Source organism: Hibiscus syriacus, unplaced genomic scaffold (genome assembly GCF_006381635.1).
Source record: "Hibiscus syriacus cultivar Baekdansim isolate YM2019G1 unplaced genomic scaffold, ASM638163v2 tig00110303_pilon, whole genome shotgun sequence".
Lineage (NCBI taxonomy): Eukaryota > Viridiplantae > Streptophyta > Magnoliopsida > Malvales > Malvaceae > Hibiscus > Hibiscus syriacus.
In genome coordinates this window covers 637,930-662,335 of record NW_024062672.1, presented here as the reverse complement: position 1 = coordinate 662,335, position 24,406 = coordinate 637,930, and the positions used below count along the sequence as shown (strand labels likewise).

The window sequence follows — 24,406 nt, the reverse complement described above, 5'->3', positions numbered from 1 at the left end:
TATTTTACCTTTAATATCACTTTCTACCTGTAATCGATCCCAAATGCTTCTTTACTCCAAAACTCCAAACAATACATAAAAACCCTATTTGCGATTACTGTAATAATAAAAAACTAAGGTTTCAACAACATATTGTTCGATTCGACTGCAGCAACAACAAACAAACTTCGCTTTAAAAACGCCTTCTGAAATACAATAACAATTACGCTTCGATTTAAAAACTTGTCTGTTCTATCTATTTTCAGAGGATATTTAGCTATGTCCTTTATATTTTCATCAGATATGTTATTTATATTTAATCGACACAACTACCAAAGTGTCGATAATTTTATGTCAAGTGTCGATACTTTCGAAAGGATAATTACCTATTTCTTTGAAATTATCGATAATTTATTACACGTACTTATTAAAGTATCGACACTTTCAATATATCTGGTAGTGCTTTACCGGTTTTATCATTTTGATATCGGTTTTATCATATTTTTACATGTTATATCGTTGTGGATCGATACATTTTTATAAAGTATCGACACTTTATAAGCACTAAAACTGTTTCTCTTTTAAATTCACAAAGTGTCGATACTTATATTAAAGTATCCACACTTTGAATATATCTGGTAGGGCTTTACCGGTATTGTCTTTTCGTGACCGGTTTTGTCATATTTTTACCTGTTATATTGATATGGATCGATACATTTTTAATTTGGATCGACACAACCGACAAGTTAAGTTTGCATGTAGCCAAATATTTTAATATTTCTTCATGATTTAGACCTACTACATTATTATTACTTAATATTTCCGATAGCGCTAAATCGAATTTATTAATTATCTTTTAATGTATATGATAACACAGTATATTAGCCTGATATTAACGGGCCTTTCCTAAGACAATCCCTTAATTTTAAGCAGTCGCCGACGTTCACAACAGCTACAACATCCAATGGCCAGCTTTTCAAAGTGCACAAACGAGTCACAACTCGCTGATTGAGTTGACTCTTATACTAACTGACGCGAATTTTATTAAAATGCAGAAACTGAAAATTACCCTTAAAAATAAATATTTAAAAAGAAAAGAGAGAGAAAATCAAAAGCCCAAAAACGCGTATTTAAAAGCCAACACACCATCATTCCCCTAAACTAAAATTTAGCCTTCCATTTCATTAATTTTCAATTAATTTTAGATCGTTCTTTTGAGGTCAATTTCCTTCTTTACAGAATTTGGTTCTGATCTGCTTCAAGGATGGCGACTGCGGGATCTCCAATCATAGCCGGGAAACAAAACTTGCGTAGACTGTAACCAAAAGAATACTCAGTGGGCTTCGGTTTCCTACGGCGTTTTCATGTGCTTAGAATGCTTCAGCAAACACCGAGGATTAGGTTTCCACATCTTGTTCGTCCGATCCATTACCATGGATTCGTAGTCCGACATCCAGATCAAGAAAATGGAATCCGGTGGTAACGGGAAGCTCAACGTCTTTTTGGCACAATACGGTGTTCCTAAAGAAACCGATATCGTTACCAAGTATAACACTGATGCCGCGAGTGTCTACCGCGATCGTATCCAAGCCCTGGCCGAGGGTCGTGCCTGGAGGGATCCACCTGTTGTGAAGGAGTCTGTCAACGGTGGTGCTGGTGGTAATCGGAAGCCGCCGTTGAGCGGTGGAGGTAGCTGGGGCGGGAATGATGCAGGGTGGGATAGTTGGGATAATGAAGATTCCTTTAGATCTTCGAGCGACATGAGGAGGAACCAATCGGCGAGTGATTTTAGATCAGGGAATTATCACGGTGGTAGAATGGGAGGTGCTCCGGTGAAGTCGAGGTCGATTGAGGATATGTATACGAGATCCCAATTGGAGGCTTCGACAGCGAATAAGGATAGCTTTTTTGCGAGGAAAATGGCAGAGAACGACTCGAGGCCTGACGGGTTGCCCCATTCACAAGGAGGGAAGTATGTTGTTTTTGGATCGAGTCCTATGCCTACCCAGAGTAGGGGTGTGCATTATCGGATATCGGATATTATCTGATCCGAATTTTCGGATATCCAAAAATTTCGGATACCTAAAGTAATGATCCGTATCCGATCCGAAAAATTTGGATATCCGAAATTTCAGATATCCGTATTTTCGGATCGGATATCCGAATATCCGGATCCGAATCCGATTTTTTTTGGCAAAAAATTCAAAAAAAAAACAACATAATAAAAGCATTAATCAACATAAAATTAAAAGTTTAAGTAGTAAAACTGATAATTTATATACTAAACACGTAAATTATCCCATTGTTATTCACAATCTTATAGTAAAATAGCCCATTCAATAAGCATAAAATTATTGCTCCACTTCACTCTTAAGACAACAATAGAAGACAATTGCAACCAACTTGAAAAAAAGAGTTGGAACATTCTGTGTAAACCATGAAATTAAATAGCTCCACTTCAAAAATGTAGCATGAAATCCTATTATCCAGGGAGAATTTGGTTGGATACTGATGGAAATCCTATTCAAGCTCATGGAGGTGGCATGTTATACGATGAAAGATCCAGTACATACAATTGGTATCGAGAGTACAAAGATGGACCAACATACCATGATCATAAAAATGGTGCAGCACGAGTAAGTTTATTAATTTAAATTCATAATCTAATTTAGAACTACAACTTTGCGAATATGGCATTAGTCCTTATCCTTCATTGACTGAGTAGCCAATATCCTTGCTTGAACAACCCGAATTCTTCCTGGGCTAAGGTTAATGCTCAAACTACCACAGTACTATTCTTTGCTTAACTTGGTACATTACAACTGAGGAGCTAACGCTGGTTTGTTATTTTTCTGACTTTGGAAAGATTCGAGAAATGTGACTTGTGGATTTTGAGTTCAAGTTTTAATAAATTAGGAGTTTTAATGTATAGATTTTTTCTGGAGAAAAGGACTTTTTGGTTTAGGATGTGAGAAGTGGAAAAGCTGTAGGTTTATGGTTTCTGGATTTTTTGTTACTGAGGAAATATGTTGCTTACATTCTATCACTGGAGTAAGTCTGCAGAACATAAAGAAACTAGATGTAGGATTTGTTTTGTGAGGAAAAAGTTTTGAGATTTAAGGGTATTAGTATTTGAGGACTAAAGGTTTTAAGGGTTAGAGAAAGATGAGACAGATATAGCCCAAACATCTCTGGGCTAATAATATAGCCCAATAAAATTTCGGATTTTCGGATAATCCGAAATAGGATTTTGACCGATCCGTATCTGATCCAAAAATCCGAAAAAAATTTCGGATACCCGATCCGATCTATCCGAAAATTGAAAAACGGATAAGATATCCGAATTTTCGGATCGGATCAACAGATTAACGGATCGGATCGGTCGGATCGGGTTTTTTTGCACACCCCTAACCCAGAGGAATAATAATAATTCTCAAGGGGATTTGCTCTCTGTTGTGTCTCAGGTTAAGAGAATCTCTCTTTCCTTGTCTTAATTGGGGTGAAGTTTTTATGTTGATTATTATTAGTTATTGGCTGATTTGTGTTTGGTGCAGGGGATTGGGAAGCTATCTTTAGTAGCTGCATCAGCAGCTCAATCTGCCGCAAATGTTGTCCAAGCTGGAACAAAGGAGTTCACCACAAAGGTATTGTAAACACCCGTTTTTGTCCGGGTTTTTTTCCGTTATTTTATTATCGTTATCTTATTATTATTTTATTATTATTTATTATTACAATTTTTGCAGGCCTAATCCCGAAGCCCATTTGGCCCAGAGACCCTGAGCCCAATTCAGATTACATTGGCCCAATCCCAGTCCCCAACAACCCATCAGATTAGGGTTTCAAACCCTAAATCAGTTTAGGGTTTCAAACCCTAAATCAGTTTAGGGTTTCAAACCCTAAATCAGTTTAGGGTTTCAAACCCTAAATCAATTTAGGGTTTCAACCCTAATCCCTTAACTACACAGCCGCCGCTCAAGCCTAATCCCCTTCTAGCCGCCGACTTCAACTCCTCAGCTTCCCAGCCGTAAGTCAATCCCGGAGCCACCAAGCCGAGATGTCCCGTCGCCGCCGACTGTTCTCCTGCATGAACAGTAACCGGTTCTTGTAAAAACAGTAGCCTAAATCCTAGAATCCATTTAAAAAACAGATTAAATCCCGAAAAATCGGGAGGTAATCATGCAAAGTCAGTAAGACCCATATCCTATTTTTCCTAGATATCATCATCATCTCAAGGAAAATTCAGAGGAAGCAAGCATAAAAGAAAAAAGAAGAGTAATCTGAAAGGGGGGTTTTTTCGAAACAGAAAAAAAAAGAAAAAAAAAAAAAGGAAAAGGGAAACATCCATTCGAAAAAAAATAAAAAAAAGAGAGATAGAGTAAGAATCTTACCCTGGTTTTTGACCACCACCGTTGCTTCATCGGAGCCAAGCGTCCCTCGCCGAAGGTAAAAGAACTTGTCTTTCTTTGGGGTTTGTTGGGTTCGAAATCAAGGATTTTTGGGTATTAGGTTAGTGTAGTGGGTAGATCTAAGGGTAGAGAGCCTTCTCTGGGTTTGGGTTACTCCCCGTGGCCACCGTTCTACGGTGGCCGGGGAGATAAGGCCTCTGTTTGGGCGAGTTGAGAAGGAGAAGCTTGAGAGCCTTTTCGGCTCTCTGTAATGAGAAGGAGAGAAGGAGATCGGCTGAGGGAACGAGAGGGGAGAGGGAATGATTTAGGGTTTCATAATAACCCTTAAAAGGGTTATATTTCAGACGTCGAACGGCGTCGTTTTGAGGCCGAGTGATGGGATTAAGGGCTAATAGCCCATTTGGTCCTCTTATCTCTGTAATCTTGCACGCGTGTCCTTAGCATTTATGGGTAAACAACAGTTTAGGTCCTTCAAGCTTTTGTAAGGGTCTCAATCTGGTCACTAAAGGAATCCATGCAATCTTATTTCGAGCCTATAGTTTTATTTTTTTTATTTAAATCACTATTTATGTATTATGTAGGTTTTATGATCTTCGGATTTGGACGTGTGATTTATGTTTTTCTTCATTTTGGTCACTGGACTGGTTTGTTAATATTTCTGAAAGTTTAGACATTGAACCCTTCATTTATGAAATTTTTATCTTGATCACTACTCTCATATTTGGGTAAATATCGATTAATGCCTGTTTATTTTACTGTCATTATATTTTAGTCCTTATCTGTTTGTTATTACATTTTATTAGATTTCGAATTTGGCCATATTATTTTATGCATGTTTCGTTTTAGTCCTTATTTGCTTGAGTTGTGTGATTTTAGCTGATGTTCGAATTTGGTCCTCAGATTTATGCATCTTCTGTTTTAGTCACTGTTTTGGCATTTGGTTTAAATATTTTGTTGATCCTTTGTTTTTGTGTAATTTCAGTTTAGTTATTTAACTTATGTTTCTTCGATTGTAGCCCTTTAAATTTCTGTATTTGTATTTTGGTCCCTGAGATTATCATATGTGCTTATTTGGTTTGTATTTTGGTTTGTAATGTTAACTTAGTTTTATTTTAGTTGTTTATGTATGAATGTATTTTACATATTCTATGGTTATTTGTATTATGTAAGTAATGTATTTAATATAATTTAACGTAAATGTTTATATATCCAATTGCATTTATTTTCATTTTATTTGATTTTATCTTCAAGAACACATATTTATAGAACGGGCGTGGAAAGTATCACTTGATCGAAGTGGTACAATCTGATACGACGTTCAAACTGAATAAATAAAAAATGCAAATTCTTCCTTTTACAAGCTTATAGAAATTTTTATTGTTTTTATTTTTTTGATTAATTTATTTGATGGTCATATTGTTTAATATTTAAATTTTAATCTTTATTATTATTTCTTCATTGAATCTTAATATGAGTGATGTATGTTTAGGAAAAGTATAATATGATGTATTTTATGTCAATTTCGTCATTATCTTTTAATTTAAAGAGAAAATATTCTTTACAAGTAAGAAATAGACGAGGTAGCTTTCCCGGTGGAGGATTGCAAATCTCGAGATTTCTTATCGAGAAAAGGATTTTTTATTTTAACTAATATTCAATAATAAATCATAATTTATTTATTCTATTTTCATAATTTTATTGTATTAATGGTTGTTCTGTTAATATTAACGATACATAAATTAGGCATATGGTATCTTCTACTTATGACGATATTATTTAGTGGTAATTAAAAGATAGGATGTACTTTATAGATAAGAAATAGATGAGATAGCTTTCCCGTTGGAGGATTGCAAATCTTGAGATTTCTTACCAAGTGAAGTATTTCTACTATTTTAATTTTAACAAATATTCGATAAATAGATCATATTTTTACTTCATATTCAAATTGTAATTTCCACCATTTACGACGATGTGTAAGCGACACAGTACCGATTTTGGGCGTTTTGGGGGTGTTTATCCTTCCCCACACGTAACCGACTCCCGAATCCATTTTAATTGAATCTTTGGTAAACGCAGACTATTTTTGTCTTAAAAATGATCTTTCTTAAAATTGTTTTAAAAGACGTTTTTAGGTATTCGGCCTACCTAACCCAAAGGTCGATGGCGACTCTATTCAATTTAATTCAAATTAATTTCAAATCACCAATTTTTCCAAAATAAAGTCGTAATCATTTTTTAAAATAATATTTAATTGTTTTACAAAAAAATGGTTATGACAGCTTGGCGACTCCGCTGGGGACCCTAGAGAGTCAGGCTGTCGGTCGCTTATATATGGTCGTTATGGTGGAAATTATAAGTTCGAATCTTTAGTAAAGCTATGATCTATTTATTGAATTTTTATGTATTATTCTTATTTCTTTATTTTTATATACTAACATTTTAATTGTTTTCATTTTTTTCCAGATATTTCTTAGTTCTCGTTGGGTTTTTTTTATTTTCCCTGTTTTTTGAGTCAAAGGTTTGTTTGTTTCTCCTCACACACATCACTTTCATTAGCATAACATGAGCTCTAGACATGAGTTTCGATCCAAATTAATTAGGGTGATTGCTTTACTCTCGTAAGAATTTATTCTTCGTATGAGTTTTAGCAAATAACCCATGGGATACATACCTTATACCTTCGTAGGAATTTATTCCTCGTATGGGTATAAGGCAGTGAATCCCCTCGAATTGAACTCGGTCTGTTTGAAACCTGTAATGGGTGAGGATTGAGGGTTTGGTAGCCCAAGGGGGCACCGACATCAAGGACAATTCGAGTTCCTTTTTTCCTGTTAGAGCTGAAACCATGCATATAGTGAACCATAGCACGGTCACACTAGGTAGAGTCATATTGAACCTCTGTCCGTCAATAGGTACCCAAAATAGGCGTACACAATGGAGAAACTCTCTCTAACCTCTTTATTTTATTTTATTTATTTATTTTTGAGTGTGTAGAATAGATTTATTCTGTTAAAGCATGTGAAGAATTTAGGTGCAGTTAGAATTTAATTAATTTAGGAGGGTAGAGAGCATGTTTGGGTAGGACCCTTTTTGAGGAATATTATTCGGGTAGATAATACATAAATATAATAGATTTATTTCCCGTTTTACTTATCTTTTTATGTTAAATTTATGCAATTGTTTTGACTAACTGTTTTGTTTGTTTTGTTTGTTTTTTTCATTCTGCATAGACATATCATTAGAAAAGGCGATTGATCTGTGAGTATCGGTAAAGTGGAAAGACTTTCACGATGGAAAGGAGTTTCCTAAACAGAGAAGTGAATCCAGCAGATGTAAGGAACTGGTCCGAAGCCAAGCAGAAAGAGCAGGGAGATAGTCTATCAGGGGACTACGTGTCGGATCTGTCTGATTATACACCAGCTTCTTTAAAACAGAATGAGCTTCAGGGATTGAAAACCATTTGGGAAAGTTGGAATCTTATTGAGAGGCAAGCTTTTCAGCAGACTTATGGGGATTTTTCATCTGATATACGTGAAGGTAGACCCGGTTCTCATACGAAGCATAATACAGTTTTGGAATCCGGCCTATAGTTGTTCACATTCAACCGAGAGGACATGACTCCAACCCTCGAGGAATACCAATTTCTGTTGAATTTGCCAAGCGTTAAAGTAGACAAAGTTTACTCCCGATCGATAAAAGGGCCTTCCTTTAAGTCAAAGCTTGCAAAGATCTCGGGCACAAGCGACAAATGGGTGAATGATCGTTTGCAACGCAAGGGAGAAAGTGAGGGAGTGCCATGGTCTCACTTACAAAAGATAGCTGAAGCACATGTAGATGAAAACGTGCGTAGAGATGTATTTGCTTTGGGTATATGGTTTGGTAATTTTTCCAAAATGTTTGGGATTGATCGAGCTAGCAGTAGTCGATTTGGTTGAGAAGTTAGGAAGAGAGGTGAATCCAGTCCATGCAATTCTTGCTGAAACTTTCCGATCTTTGAATATATGTAGGAGGTTGGGGGGAGGTCGTTTTATGGGCTGTGCTCAATTGCTTACTGTGTGGATCAGAAGCCATTTCTGGAAGGAAGAAAAGTCAACTATAACCGTTTTTTGAAAGATTATTCTCCTATTGCTGAGTACCTTACGAAGGAGTGGCCTGAAGTATCTCAGAAAGATCAATGGATTGATTTCTTCCGGAATCTACAAAGTCAAAACATAGCATGGCGAACACCGTGGCTGATGCATACACAAATCTTGTTCAAGTGCGGAGATTTGGACTGGATCATATTATTGGGACTGTGGGGAGGAGTGGGATATGCTCCTTTGTTGATATTGAGACAGTACGGTGCCCGACAGTTTGTTCCCGTGACTCAGGGGTTGACTGGTGCTGAATTTGATTATAAAGAAGGCAATTATAGAAAGAAAATCAAAGATGCGGCTGATTCCTGGAGGATGACTTTTAGGACTAAAGTAATTGGAGCGGATGTTATCTTGACGCCTGATTATGAAGCCTGGAGAATCAGGAGGATAAATGATAAGACACCTTTAACATCTGGAGAGGGATCAAGGTCGATAGAAGAACAAATCAGAAATATCCCTTCGAATTTGGAAATCCAAAGAATTGAGTTTGAAATGGAAAAGGCTAAAGATTCCAAGAAAATAGAAGAGATGGAGAGAGAAAACTTCATGTCGACTATCGAGGCTGAATTTCATGCCAGACAGTTTATAATGATGAGAGAACGGAAAGAGGAGGTGGAAGCTGATTTAGAAGACTTAAAAAAAGATTATCAAAGGGTGCAGCAAATGAGAAAGAAACTTGGATCCAGAGAATTAGCGGCTGCAAGACGGCGAATCAAAAGTCTGGAAATTGAGAACAAGTGTCAGATCAAGAAGATAGAAGCTGGAAAAGCAAAAGTATGCGAGCTAGAGGCCGATAAAAAGGAATTGATCAAGCAGTATAAAGCTGAGGCTCGTAGAGCTCAAAAACTCCATGAAGAAAAAGAAGTCAGCCTGAAAGAATTAGAAGAAGAAAAGAATCAAGTCCAAGGGTTAAAAATTGAGATGAACAGTATAATTGAGGACTTTGAGGACAAAGATCGAAGAATTTTAGAGCTCGAAGAAGAAAGAAAGCAAAAGAAAGAAGAGATGTGGTCTGAGAGACAGGGATGGAATCGATTCCTCGATAGAAAGCAGGCAGAGATTGGATCGTGGATGCAGAGATTCTCGACAAAAAGTCAGCAAGTAGATGAGCTCACGGGAGAAATGGGAGAATTACAGATGAGATTCGAACATGAGATGAACCAATCTCGAGCTATGAATGATGAGCTCAAAAGTCATGTATCGAACCTTGAGCAATCCCTTCTGCAAGTGCAAGTTCCTCCTGCTTCAGTGGACCTAAGAGTTGCTCTCGAAGAAAACAAATCCTTCCAGAAGGAAATCAGAGAATTGAAAGGTGAACTCCAGAAATGTCGAATTCATATTACCAATCTAGAAAAAGAGATCAAACGCATCAATAAGGGATGGGAAAATACATACGAGCATTATCGATCCTTAGTAGAAGAACGCGAGCGCATGATGGGGGAAGCTATTGCTCAAATGGGTGAAGTGGCTCGGTATATGAACGAATTAGCCAATAGAGCGGAGATCATCCAACTGCGCACAAATCCGGTTTCTGAACATACAAGGGAGATCATCGCCATTATGAATGAAATTGTAGAGCTGAGTCTGAGGGCTAGGCCTTATATGTAATAGAACTCCTTTGTAATGAGTGAAACTTTTTATCCAATGAAAGTATTTCCGAATGGTTACTGCTTGGGTCAACGCCTTTTATTTGCATTTCATACTTGCATCATTCATTATGCATAAGTAAATTCATCATTTATAATGCATCACCAATAAAATGTATCATTTATAGCACATTACCAATAATATGCATTCAAATTTAAAAGAACAATAAAATTAATTTCCGAAGGGTTATGTGACAGACGATTCTGGCAAGTAAGAACTCCAATCCTTATCACACGCGAAGTAGAGCCATGGAGGCCAAGCTTGATCAATTAAAGAAAGAAATGCAAGAAGATTTGCTAAGAATACAACAAGAATGGCAGGCAAAGATGGATCAGTCACAAAAGTCAATTATAGATCAAATCCTGCAAAGCCAGGCTAATATGATGAATGAGATGATGACCAAGATGTCTGGGTTACGTACTGAAACAGTTAAAGAACCAAGCGCTGCCCCTGTTGAAGTTTCTAGGCAGGAGTCTACCCCGAGACTAGTTATCTCACCTGAAAAGCTAGTGGAACATCCTGCAGGGTCTTCAGCTGTAAAGGTTCAAATGGCCACGACTAACCCTCAAAACAGTCCTTATGAGTATATTGATGTAGATCCTGAGGAATTGGAGAAACCTAAAACGGAAGTACCGGAGCATTTAAAGGACTGGTGCAAAGGGTTTTTTAAAGAAATGGGAAAGCAGGGTTTTCAAGACGGAATGAATGCAGAGGAATTGAGTCTTGTGCCAGACCTAGTATTACCACCAAAGTTCAAAATGCCGGAATTTGAAAAGTATGATGGAAAACTTGTCCTGTTGCTCACTTGACCATGTTTTGTCGAAGAATGACAGGATTCGTGAAGGATGATGGGCTATTAATTCACTGTTTTCAGGCCAGCTTGACGGGGTCAGCTGTCAGATGGTATAACCAATTAACCCGAGCTAAAATAGGGTCTTGGAAGGATTTGGCCAATGCGTTTAAAGAACAATATCAACACGTTACCGATATGATGCCTGATCGTGTTACTCTCCAAAATATGGAGATGAAGCATAATGAGACCTTCCGACAGTACGCTCAGCGCTGGAGGGATATTGCTGCTCAAGTGCACCCACCACTTATTGAGAGGGAGTTTATAACCATGTTTATAGATACGTTAAAATCTCCTTATATTGATCATATGTTAGGAGTGGCAACTAAGAGCTTCTCTGATATCGTGATGTGTGGAGAGATGATCGAGAGAGCATTAAAGAAGGGGCAGATTGCCGGTAGCCAAGTTCCTGCAAAGAAACCCTATGTGAAAAGGAAAGAAGGAGAGGTGAATAATGTAAATTTCTCTGTGAGTAAGCCGAAAATGGGAAATTCTTCTTCATCCCAAGGGGAGACTAAGCGCGAGCATAACAATGAAAGGATGACGTTCACTCCCATACCAATGACTTACAGTGAGCTCTTCCATGGATTAGTCCAAGCTCACGTAGTGTCACCAAATTCATTGATCCAATTAAACCACCTTATCCAAAATGGTTCAACGAAAATGAGACATGCGAATATCATGCAAATCTCAGAGGACATAACATTGAAAAGTGTCTCGCTTTTAAAAGAGTGGTTGAAGATCTGATCAAGAGAAAGGTGGTGTCCTTTAATGATTCTGAATCACCCTGTGTTGCTGCAAACCCGCTTCCAAATCATCAGAATCAGGGAGTGAACGCTATTGAGAAAAATCAGAAAATTAAGAGGAGAATTGAAGAAATAAGAACACCACTGAAATGGGTATATGCTCGAATAAAGGAGAGAGGGTTGTTGAGCCCTAGAAATGAATGCTCAACGGAAAAGACAGAGATCTTTTGTGAATACCATGGTGAAAATGGTCATCATATTCAGGACTGTCAAGAATTCAGGCAAATAGTCCAAGAATTAATGAACAAGCAGGAGTTGCAGTTTTATGAAGAAAGAAGAGTGAGAATGAAAGATATATCTGTGCTTCTGAAGAAAATTCAAGGGAAGCTGAAAAGAATTTGAAAAAGCCTGTCCTGGTCATATCGAAACCAAATTACGGGGCCAGCAGTGGAAGTATAACATCTAGGGTGGTGATCAAAACCCCTACGCCTTTTGCCTACAAGAGTAACAAGAGTGTTCCCTGGGACTATACATGCCAAATTAATACTCCTGAGAGTAAGGAGGAAGAGGTTGCTGAAGTTGGATTTTTCACCAGAAGTGGAAGATGCTATGCTCCTGGAAAGGCTGATAAAGCAAGAGATGGTTATTAAAGATCCTGAGGATAAATTGAATGAGCCTGTTAAGATTGAGGAGGCTCAGGAATTTTTAAAGTTTCTGAAACACAGCGAGTATAATATTGTGGAACAGCTTCATAAGACCCCAGCACGGATTTCAATGTTATCTCTACTATTGCATTCGGAAGTACATCGAAATACTCTGATCAAAGTGCTGAATGAAACTTTTGTAGGAAGGATATACCAGTGGAACGTGTGGACAGGATGGTAAATCATATTAATGCAGATAATTTTATTTATTTTTATGATGACGAAATACCTGAAGAAGGAAAAGGCAGGGGCAAGGCTTTACACATTACGGCTCATTGCAAAGGAGTCATCGTCTCAGGGGTGTTAATTGACAATGGATCGGCCTTGAATGTTATGCCATTCGCCACTCTAAATAGACTTCCTGTGGATGTATCACAAATGAGGGTTTGTGGCAATGCTGTAAGGGCATTTGATGGGACAGAACGCAAGATAATGGGGAAGATGATTATCCCTCTCAGAATTGGCCCTACAACATTTGAAGTAGATTTTGTTGTCATGGATATTCATCCGAGTTATAGTTGCTTGCTAGGGAGACCCTGGATTCACATGGCTGGGGCAGTTCCTTCCTCCCTCCACCAAAAGCTCCGATTCATTGTTGATGGGACTCTAGTGACCATCAAAGCGGAAGAAGATATCATTGCCTCTATCACTACAGATGCACCATATGTGGGGGTAGATGAAAATGCACTAGAGTCCTCCTTCCAGTCCTTAGAATTTGTTAATGCTACTTTTATCTCTGAGGGCAAAAGAATTCCCATTCCTCATCTTTCAAAAATACAAAGATGCAATTAAAGGAGACCTTAGCTAGAGGAGCAAAGGTAGGGAAAGGCTTGGGAAAGAAACTGCAAGGAATCACTGAAGGGTCGGCTCCAATTCCTAAGAGAAATTATTTTGGTCTCGGATACAAACCAACGTACCATGATAAAGTCAAGGATGCACAAAAGCTTAAGGAAAGGAGGAAGGCAAGAGTAAAGGGAGAAGATCTTGTTTGGGGACCCATGGTCATTCCGCCACTCTCCAAATCTTTTGTGTCTGGAGGATTTATGATTGACACGCTGAAACAGTCAGGGGATATTGAAGATACAGAAATTGTTGAAGATTTATTGGGTAGCCTGAGCATCAACGTTATCACAGAAGAGTCTACTGGAGAGTGTTCCTTGGCATCAATCCGTCCGTGTCCTCCTGGCTATGTTTTGAACAATTACACTGTTGAAGAACTCCCTGTGTTCTATAAGCACTTTTCAAAGTAATGCATAATAACAAATCTGTCTCCTTTTGACCCAAATATAATAGGGCTTTTGTAAAAGGACAAATTGTTATTTGTCATTGCTTTAATGAAACAGTGTTCTCTTTTCATTCTAATCTTAGCAAGTATTTTATTCATCTCTTGAGTATTCTTTATTCTTTATTGATAATTATTCTCTTGATAAATATTATATAAAATTTTTGTCCACAGCCAAATATACTCCTTTTGATTCGCAGGTCTTCAGATATCAACTGTTCGAGTAATGATATTTTTGAACCACAAATTGATTTTGAAAATGACATGTGTCTCGAAGAATCTGAGGGTTAAAGATGAAGAGGAATGTGAGTTAAACTCTGAGCTTGTTAGAATGATAGAACAAGAAGATAGACAAATATTGCCCCACAAAGAGACAACTGAAACAATAAATTTGGGAACAGAAGAGGATATAAAGGAAGTTAAAATTGGCACTTCACTCTCACCAAAAGTAAGAGATGGTCTTATAAGCCTTCTTCGGGAATATAGGGATGTGTTTGCTTGGTCTTATCAAGATATGCCGGGGTTGGAAACTGACATTGTAATGCACAAGCTACCAATAAAACCGGAATGCAAGCCTGTTCAGCAAAAACTTCGAAGAATGAGACCAGATATGCTATTAAAATTAAGGAAGAAGTGAAGAAACAATTCGATGCTGGATTTTTACAAGTGGCCAAGTACCCTGAATGGGTAGCAAACATAGTGCCAGTTCCAAAGAAAGATGGCAAAGTTCGGATGTGTGTTGACTACCGGGATCTCAATCGAGCGAGCCCCAAAGATAATTTTCCACTCCCACATATCGATACTTTGGTTGACAATACGGCTGGTCATGCTCTTTTCTCTTTCATGGATGGTTTCTCAGGTTACAATCAAATTAAGATGGACCCAGGAGACATGGAAAAGACAACTTTTGTGACAATGTGGGGTACGTTTTGCTACAAGGTGATGCCCTTTGGACTTAAGAACGCTGGGGCAACATATCAAAGAGCCATGGTTACGTTGTTCCACGATATGATGCACAGGGATATAGAAGTGTACGTGGATGATATGATTGCTAAATCACAAACTGGAGAAGAACATGTAAAAGTCTTAAAGAAACTATTTTTAAGATTAAAGAAATACCAGCTCAAGCTTAACCCGGCCAAGTGCACATTTGGAGCTACTTCAGGGAAGTTATTGGGATTTGTAGTCAGTAAGAATGGGATAGAAATAGATCCTGATAAAGTCAAAGCAATTTTGGAATTACCTCCCCCTAGAACGCAAAAGGAAGTACGGGGTTTTCTAGGAAGGTTAAATTATATTGCCAGATTCATCTCTCAGTTGACCGAGAAATGTGATCCAATATTCCGATTATTGAGAAAGCAAAACCCAGGAGAATGGGATGATAGTTGCCAAGAATGCTTCGATAGAATTAAGAGTTACTTAATTACTGCTCCTGTCTTGATGCCACCAATCCCAAACAAACCATTGATTTTATATTTGACTGTCTTTGAGAAGTCGATGGGATGTGTGTTGGCTCAACATGACGAAACTGGAAGAAGAGAACGAGCTATTTACTATCTCAGTAAGAAATTCACTGACTGTGAGACTCGATATTCCTCTATTGAAAAGCTGTGTTGTGCTTTAGTATGGACTACTAAGAGGCTGAGACAATATTTGTTGTATCATACTACCTGGTTGATATCAAGACTGGATCCGTTAAAGTACCTGATGGAATCAACGGCTCTAACTGGAAGGATGGCGAGATGGCAAATGTTGTTGTCCAAATTTGATATAGTCTACATGAACCAGAAATCAGTTAAAGGGAGTGCTATTGCAGATTTCCTAGCAAGCAGAGCATTAGAAGACTATGAGCCAGTAAAATTTGATTTTCCGAATGAAGACTTGATGAGTATATTTGTTACTGAAGAAGATACTCCGAAAAATGAAGCATGGAAAATGAACTTCGATGGCGCTTCTAATGCTGTGGGACATGGAATTGGGGCAATATTAGTTTCACCTGAGGGAGATCATTATCCTTGTACTAGTAGGCTCGCCTTTGAATGCACTAACAATATGGCAGAGTATGAAGCATGTATCTTGGGTATTCAAGCTGCAATTGAGCGCAAAGTTAAAAGCCTGGAAGTATTCGGCGATTCTGCTCTGGTTATTTATCAGCTTCGCGGGGAATGGATGACTCGAGACTCCAAGTTGATAGAATACAAGAACTTAGTGATGGAGTTGATCAAAGAGTTTGAAGAAATTTCTTTTGCTTATCTTCCTCGTGAAGAAAATCAAATGGCAGATGCCTTGGCTACGTTGGCAGCTATGTTCAAGGCCGATGATCAATCTCGAATGATGCCTATTCGGATGAGTATAAGAGAAATGCCAGCTCATTGTTGCAACATAGAGGAAGAAGAGGATGATAATCTCCCATGGTATTATGATATTCTCCAATATGTGAAGTATCGGGCTTACCCGGCGGAGGCAGCTGAGAATGATAAACGGACCTTAAGAAGATTAGCAATGGGGTATGTCCTTGATGGAGATATATTGTATAAAAAGGGCAAGGATCAGGTGCTTTTGAGATGTGTGGATAGAATTGAGGCCAAGAAAATACTTGAGGAAGTCCATGAAGGAGTTTGTGGAACACATGCTAATGGATTCACAATGGTTAGAAAAATCATGAGGTTTGGGTACTATTGGTCCACTATGGAAGGAGATTGTATTAGATTTGCTCGAAGATGTCATAAATGCCAGATTCATGATAACCAAATACATGTTCCTCCTTCACCACTCCATGTAATGAACGCACCTTGGCCGTTTTCAATGTGGGGCATCGATGTCATTGGGGCAATTTCACCGAAGGCCTCAAATGGACATCGTTTTATCTTAGTGGCTATAGATTACTTCACCAAATGGGTTGAAGCTGCCTCTTATGCTAATGTCACAAAAGGAGCAGTGTGCAGATTTCTAAAAAGAGAAATCATTTGTAGATATGGAACACCTGAAAGGATCATCACAGATAATGCATTGAATTTGAACAATGATTTAATGAAGGAAGTTTGCACAAAGTTAAAGATCAAACATCACAATTCGGCTCCTTATCGCCCAAAAATGAATGGGGCAGTAGAGGCAGCGAATAAAAACATCAAGAAGATCATCACAAAAGCAACTGAAACATATAGAGACTGGCATGAGAAATTATCTTTTGCATTGCTTGCTTATCGCACGTCCGTTCGTACATCTACTGGGGCAACACCATTCTCTTTGGTATATGGGATGGAAGCAGTTTTACCTATTGAGGTGGAAATACCTTCTTTGAGAGTATTGATGGAGTTGAAACTAGACGAGGCTGATTGGGTACAAAGTAGGTTTGATCAATTAAATTTGATTGAGGAGAAAAGGCTGAGAGCTATCTGCCATGGCCAAATGTACCAGAGAAGGATGATACGAGCATATGACAAGAAAGTCAGACCTCGAGAATTTCGTGAAGGCGATTTGGTACTAAAAAGATCTTACCTATGCAAAAAGACTTTCGAGGGAAGTGGATGCCGAACTGGGAAGGTCCCTATGTTGTAAAAAGGCATTCTCAGGAGGAGCTTTGGTGTTAACAGAAATGGATGGGGAAGATTTGCCTAATCCCGTGAATTCAGATTCGGTCAAACGATATTACACCTAAAAAAAAAAAAAAAAAAAAAATGATGAGAAAATGAAAAAGAAGAAAATAAATAAAGGAGGGTTCAAGGTGAAAACCCAAAATGGGCATCTTGAAACCAAAGGAGGATTCGAGTTGAAAATCCGTAATGGACGGCTCGAATAATCAGAAATTGAAAGGGTAAATTCCCTCGGAAGCTTAACGGTTTAGGGAAAGACTCTCATGCTCACACATCTTTTGTACGATCTGAATCTTCGAAACACATGTCAACTTTCGAGAAAGATTTGGGGTGAAGAAATAGAAGGACTCAGCATTTGATATTCACTATATTTGTCCATTGTTTTTCTTTGTATATACTTGCTTTCTTGTCCCAAAAGATTGTACTTTCTCATTATCTGTCTTCAGTAAAATTTTTGAATTTGATTCAATGTCCTCGCATATATTCACCAAATTACTAATCAATAACAACATCAGTTACTATGCTTTACTCTGAAAAGTGTCAGATTATGGGGATTTGAAACAGGTGTTCACCAGAGAACACATGCAAAGGCACGCTCCCATCAATCATTAAACAAATCATTGAGGAAAAAGAGGGTTTAAATCAAAGAAATCAGTTTCAACATAATCATACTGTTCCCAAGCAAAGAAGTCCCAATTTAAAGGCATGTAACAAGGAGAGTCCATTCTGAATGAATTTTCTCTGAAAAATCAATCAATGACCAAAGAATCAAAGATGCAAGATAAACTCTCTCGGGTTAGATCAGAAGGACAAAGTCAAAGAATATTTAATGAGAGGTCAAGAAAGTAACCAGGCATGGATAAACGCATAAATATCGCATGTTTCGATCAAAGAGTATGAGGGAGTCTCAATGCCAGGAACGAACTGAGCATAACCCTTTAAACATGCATTTAGATCATTCTTAGAGCATATTGATAACATGAAATCATGGCATATGACCATTTTTTTACAGGATCTTCAAGACTTATTGAAGCAATGAATCAGTCAACATCAACTGACCAGACTTCCTCATCACGTAGGAGCCGTGTCAACATTAGGATAACCAGCCGTCCTCATCACGTAGGAACCGAGTTATCACCCTTCCTAAAGGTGGCCAGAGTTTTTCATCATGTATGAACCGTGTCATCCCAGACCAGATCTCTTCATCACGTATGAGCCGTGTCAACCATAGATAACCAGCCGTCCTCATCACGTAGGAACCGTGTTATCACCTTTAGATGGCCAGATCTCTTCATCATGCAAGAGCCGTGTCAACATTAGGATAACCAGCCGTCCTCATCACGTAGGAACCGAGTTATCACCCTTCCTAAAGCTGACCAGATTTCCTCATCACGTAGGAGCCATGTCACTCTTAGACGACCAGACCTCTTCATTGCGTATGAGCAGTGTCGTCCCCGCCAACAAAACTATCCATTTTTTTTAACCAAAAAGAGGAGAACCAGACAAAAAACGTGTTTTCTTGTCGTCTTTGCTCTATTCTTGTTAACACAAGAATGTGCAAAGAGGGGCAGCTGTAAACACCCGTTTTTGTCCGGGTTTTTTTCCGTTATTTTATTATCGTTATCTTATTATTATTTTATTATTATTTATTATTACAATTTTTGCAGGCCTAATCCCGAAGCCCATTTGGCCCAGAGACCCTGAGCCCAATTCAGATTACATTGGCCCAATCCCAGTCCCCAACAACCCATCAGATTAGGGTTTCAAACCCTAAATCAGTTTAGGGTTTCAAACCCTAAATCAGTTTAGGGTTTCAAACCCTAAATCAGTTTAGGGTTTCAAACCCTAAATCAATTTAGGGTTTCAACCCTAATCCCTTAACTACACAGCCGCCGCTCAAGCCTAATCCCCTTCTAGCCGCCGACTTCAACTCCTCAGCTTCCCAGCCGTAAGTCAATCCCGGAGCCACCAAGCCGAGATGTCCCGTCGCCGCCGACTGTTCTCCTGCATGAACAGTAACCGGTTCTTGTAAAAACAGTAGCCTAAATCCTAGAATCCATTTAAAAAACAGATTAAATCCCGAAAAATCGGGAGGTAATCATGCAAAGTCAGTAAGACCCATATCCTATTTTTCCTAGATATCATCATCATCTCAAGGAAAATTCAGAGGAAGCAAGCATAAAAGAAAAAAGAAGAGTAATCTGAAAGGGGGGTTTTTTCGAAACAGAAAAAAAAGAGAAGAAAAAAAAAAGGAAAAGGGAAACATCCATTCGAAAAAAAATAAAAAAAAGAGAGATAGAGTAAGAATCTTACCCTGGTTTTTGACCACCACCGTTGCTTCATCGGAGCCAAGCGTCCCTCGCCGAAGGTAAAAGAACTTGTCTTTCTTTGGGGTTTGTTGGGTTCGAAATCAAAGGATTTATTTGGGTATTAGGTTAGTGTAGTGGGTAGATCTAAGGGTAGAGAGCCTTCTCTGGGTTTGGGTTACTCCCCGTGGCCACCGTTCTACGGTGGCCGGGGAGATAAGGCCTCTGTTTGGGCGAGTTGAGAAGGAGAAGCTTGAGAGCCTTTTCGGCTCTCTGTAATGAGAAGGAGAGAAGGAGATCGGCTGAGGGAACGAGAGGGGAGAGGGAATGATTTAGGGTTTCATAATAACCCTTAAAAGGGTTATATTTCAGACGTCGAACGGCGTCGTTTTGAGGCCGAGTGATGGGATTAAGGGCTAATAGCCCATTTGGTCCTCTTATCTCTGTAATCTTGCACGCGTGTCCTTAGCATTTATGGGTAAACAACAGTTTAGGTCCTTCAAGCTTTTGTAAGGGTCTCAATCTGGTCACTAAAGGAATCCATGCAATCTTATTTCGAGCCTATAGTTTTATTTTGTTTTATTTAAATCACTATTTTATGTATTATGTAGGTTTTATGATCTTCGGATTTGGACGTGTGATTTATGTTTTTCTTCATTTTGGTCACTGGACTGGTTTGTTAATATTTCTGAAAGTTTAGACATTGAACCCTTCATTTATGAAATTTTTATCTTGATCACTACTCTCATATTTGGGTAAATATCGATTAATGCCTGTTTATTTTACTGTCATTATATTTTAGTCCTTATCTGTTTGTTATTACATTTTATTAGATTTCGAATTTGGCCATATTATTTTATGCATGTTTCGTTTTAGTCCTTATTTGCTTGAGTTGTGTGATTTTAGCTGATGTTCGAATTTGGTCCTCAGATTTATGCATCTTCTGTTTTAGTCACTGTTTTGGCATTTGGTTTAAATATTTTGTTGATCCTTCATGTTTTTGTGTAATTTCAGTTTAGTTATTTAACTTATGTTTCTTCGATTGTAGCCCTTTAAATTTCTGTATTTGTATTTTGGTCCCTGAGATTATCATATGTGCTTATTTGGTTTGTATTTTGGTTTGTAATGTTAACTTAGTTTTATTTTAGTTGTTTATGTATGAATGTATTTTACATATTCTATGGTTATTTGTATTATGTAAGTAATGTATTTAATATAATTTAACGTAAATGTTTATATATCCAATTGCATTTATTTTCATTTTATTTGATTTTATCTTCAAGAACACATATTTATAGAACGGGCGTGGAAAGTATCACTTGATCGAAGTGGTACAATCTGATACGACGTTCAAACTGAATAAATAAAAAATGCAAATTCTTCCTTTTACAAGCTTATAGAAATTATTTTTATTGTTTTTATTTTTTTGATTAATTTATTTGATGGTCATATTGTTTAATATTTAAATTTTAATCTTTATTATTATTTCTTCATTGAATCTTAATATGAGTGATGTATGTTTAGGAAAAGTATAATATGATGTATTTTATGTCAATTTTCGTCATTATCTTTTAATTTAAAGAGAAAATATTCTTTACAAGTAAGAAATAGACGAGGTAGCTTTCCCGGTGGAGGATTGCAAATCTCGAGATTTCTTATCGAGAAAAGGATTTTTTTATTTTAACTAATATTCAATAAATAAATCATAATTTATTTATTATTCTATTTTCATAATTTTTATTGTATTAATGGTTGTTCTGTTAATATTAACGATACATAAATTAGGCATATGGTATCTTCTACTTATGACGATATTATTTAGTGGTAATTAAAAGATAGGATGTACTTTATAGATAAGAAATAGATGAGATAGCTTTCCCGTTGGAGGATTGCAAATCTTGAGATTTCTTACCAAGTGAAGTATTTCTACTATTTTAATTTTAACAAATATTCGATAAATAGATCATATTTTTACTTCATATTCAAATTGTAATTTCCACCATTTACGACGATGTGTAAGCGACACAGTACCGATTTTGGGCGTTTTGGGGGTGTTTATCCTTCCCCACACGTAACCGACTCCCGAATCCATTTTAATTGAATCTTTGGTAAACGCAGACTATTTTTGTCTTAAAAATGATCTTTCTTAAAATTGTTTTAAAAGACGTTTTTAGGTATTCGGCCTACCTAACCCAAAGGTCGATGGCGACTCTATTCAATTTAATTCAAATTAATTTCAAATCACCAATTTTTCCAAAATAAAGTCGTAATCGTTTTTTAAAATAATATTTAATTGTTTTACAAAAAAATGGTTATGACAGGTATTTTCGGGGAATTTGGATTATGGTTTCTTTGATCGATTTTCTATCATCGATGTCTGTATTCTGATTTCATTTAGATGCATTCACATTGTTTATTATAGATGATAATGCAATGTAAGAATTGCATTGTTGTGGGAGTCAGTGAACCTTTTTTACATAAATTCTTTGTGGGAATCATTGTATGATTTTATAGATGATTTTTGGTATTGATTGATAAATTGTTTATCATTTATACGAAAATGTATGATAAACTATCAAAATTCCACCCTTAGCTATTCTATCGTATTTTAAAAAAATTTGAAGTATATATAAGTCAATGGTTTAGAGGTGAGCAGAAAGAAGATTAAATTATAGGAGTATATTTATTTTCTAAGATTAATTCATCAACTTTAAAATATGCCTCTCAATCAATGACTTAAAGTTAATTAACCTATAATTTCACTCCATTTTTCTCTTCATTTCTTTGCTAATGTCCAAACTGAAGAGAAATGTTCCCTCCATTTCGCTACCATTCTTTATTCATTTTAAATTGCTAGACTGCTGTGTTATATATATATAGCAGTTCTAGTGAACATATATGAGGTACTGATTTTGGGGTAATGCTACTTTGGAAATAAAGCTGAGAAACTTGAATTCTTTGAATCATTAATTCTCTTGTTTTCTATTGTTCTAAACCCTAGAAATATGCAACCATTTAATTCTTATTCTGCAAAGGATACTGGTTTTTGACTTGGGGGTTCTTTGTGGCCTTTTAGAGTCTTACACTCCAATCGAACTCGCACGTCTGGGTTGCTACCTTGGGGTAAAAAACATGCTGCTTCAGTTTTGGCATCTTGTTTTTGCTACAACGTTGATGCTATAGTTATGACTTTTCTACCCTTACATTGCGACTTTTGAGGATATTGGGGGATCTGGAATTACATACACGAGCATTATCGTTTTCCTTCCTTTTTTGCAGGTTAAGGAGAGTGGCTATGAAACCAGGGTTAATGAAACTGTAAATGTTGTCACTGCAAGGACAAGTGAGATTGGCCAGAGGGCATGGGGCATCATGAAAGGGGTCATGGCAGTGGCTTCGCAGAAGGTTGAGGAGAACACTAAAGATGGCATGAACTGGAAAACCGAGAACTGGCAACAAAATGATGGTGTGAAGAATGGATATCATAACGAGTTTAAACATGAGAATAGAGGATGGAATTCTACTTCTGGAGGACAATCTTCTTCTATTGGCAATAATAATTCTTATAACTCAAGTTCTTGGGATGATTGGGACATGAAAGACAACAAAAAGGTAGATAATAATACAAAAGTGACTGCCTCTCGTAGCAATGATGGTTGGGCTGGCTGGGATGATGCCAAGGATGATGGATACGATCACTTATATAACGGCGGTTCATCTGATAGAAAGGCTGTTGGTCACAACGGAAAATCAGATTCCGCATGGACTGGTGGAGGCTTCCTTTAAGGTTAATTGATTATTCATAAATACATATATACCTTCGTACTTATTTTTATATTAGTCTATATTTTACGGTCATCTTGCGCTGAACTTCCAATATTTAAAATGTACACCGTCTGATGTTCTTTACAGATATCAGAATTCTTACTTGCCCTGAAAAGGTAACTAGTACACAATTTATTCCAACTGGGAACAGAGCATGCAGGGGATGGATAGAACTTTATTCTACCGTAGTGCGGCTGCTAAGAAATATTATTTGGGAATCAGATCACTGAGTGGAAGGTGGGGAATGCTTTTGATGAAGTTGGTAATTTCTTTGGGAAGTTTCATGTTTGATGGAAGTTTATATTTATAAAACCGTGGACAGAAAGGGTTAATTTGCCGAATTAAGAAGAGGTCTGCCTGTTCTTGTGACATGAAAATCAAAATTACTTTGGATCTGTACCAACTGTAGTTAATGTGCTTCTGTGTTTCTTGGTCGTAATCAATATTGATTTTTTGGTGATTGACCAAAACCCTGAAGTTTTTTATATGTAAACATCAGTGGTCCAAAACAACTAAGTTTGTTTGGTGTTAGAATTAGGTCTTCATTCAAAGTTGACAGTTTAAAGCCTAGTTATAGACATCTCTAGTCTAGGTGGTGTATCAAGTTTTATTTTATTTTATTTTTAAGTTATGGAAGAAACATCAAGTAATGGTATAAAAAGAACATGTCAATGCCAAACGAAAAAGTATATTTGGGATAAATAATTAATAATACCTTTTATTTATAAAGAAGTGTCTTATCATTTAACACAAGATATTGTGTTATTCTAGGATTATTTACAAAGAAGTTTGTTAGCTTCTTCTTAAGCAACCATTGTGGGAGAAAATGGGGGGCTGCTAATGTTGATGCTCGGCTAATTTAACTACTTTCCCTTTCCCGACGATGGGAAGATCGACATAGCCCTAACGCTTGCTCTGTAAAGTCAACAATT

At 37.3% G+C, this 24,406-nt stretch overlaps 1 pseudogene; it reads left to right on the top strand.

The window, feature by feature from the left end:
* Nucleotides 1-943: 943 nt before the first annotated feature.
* On the top strand, nt 944-23,740 carry LOC120116853 (annotated as a pseudogene).
* The last annotated feature ends 666 nt before the right edge of the window (nt 23,741-24,406 follow it).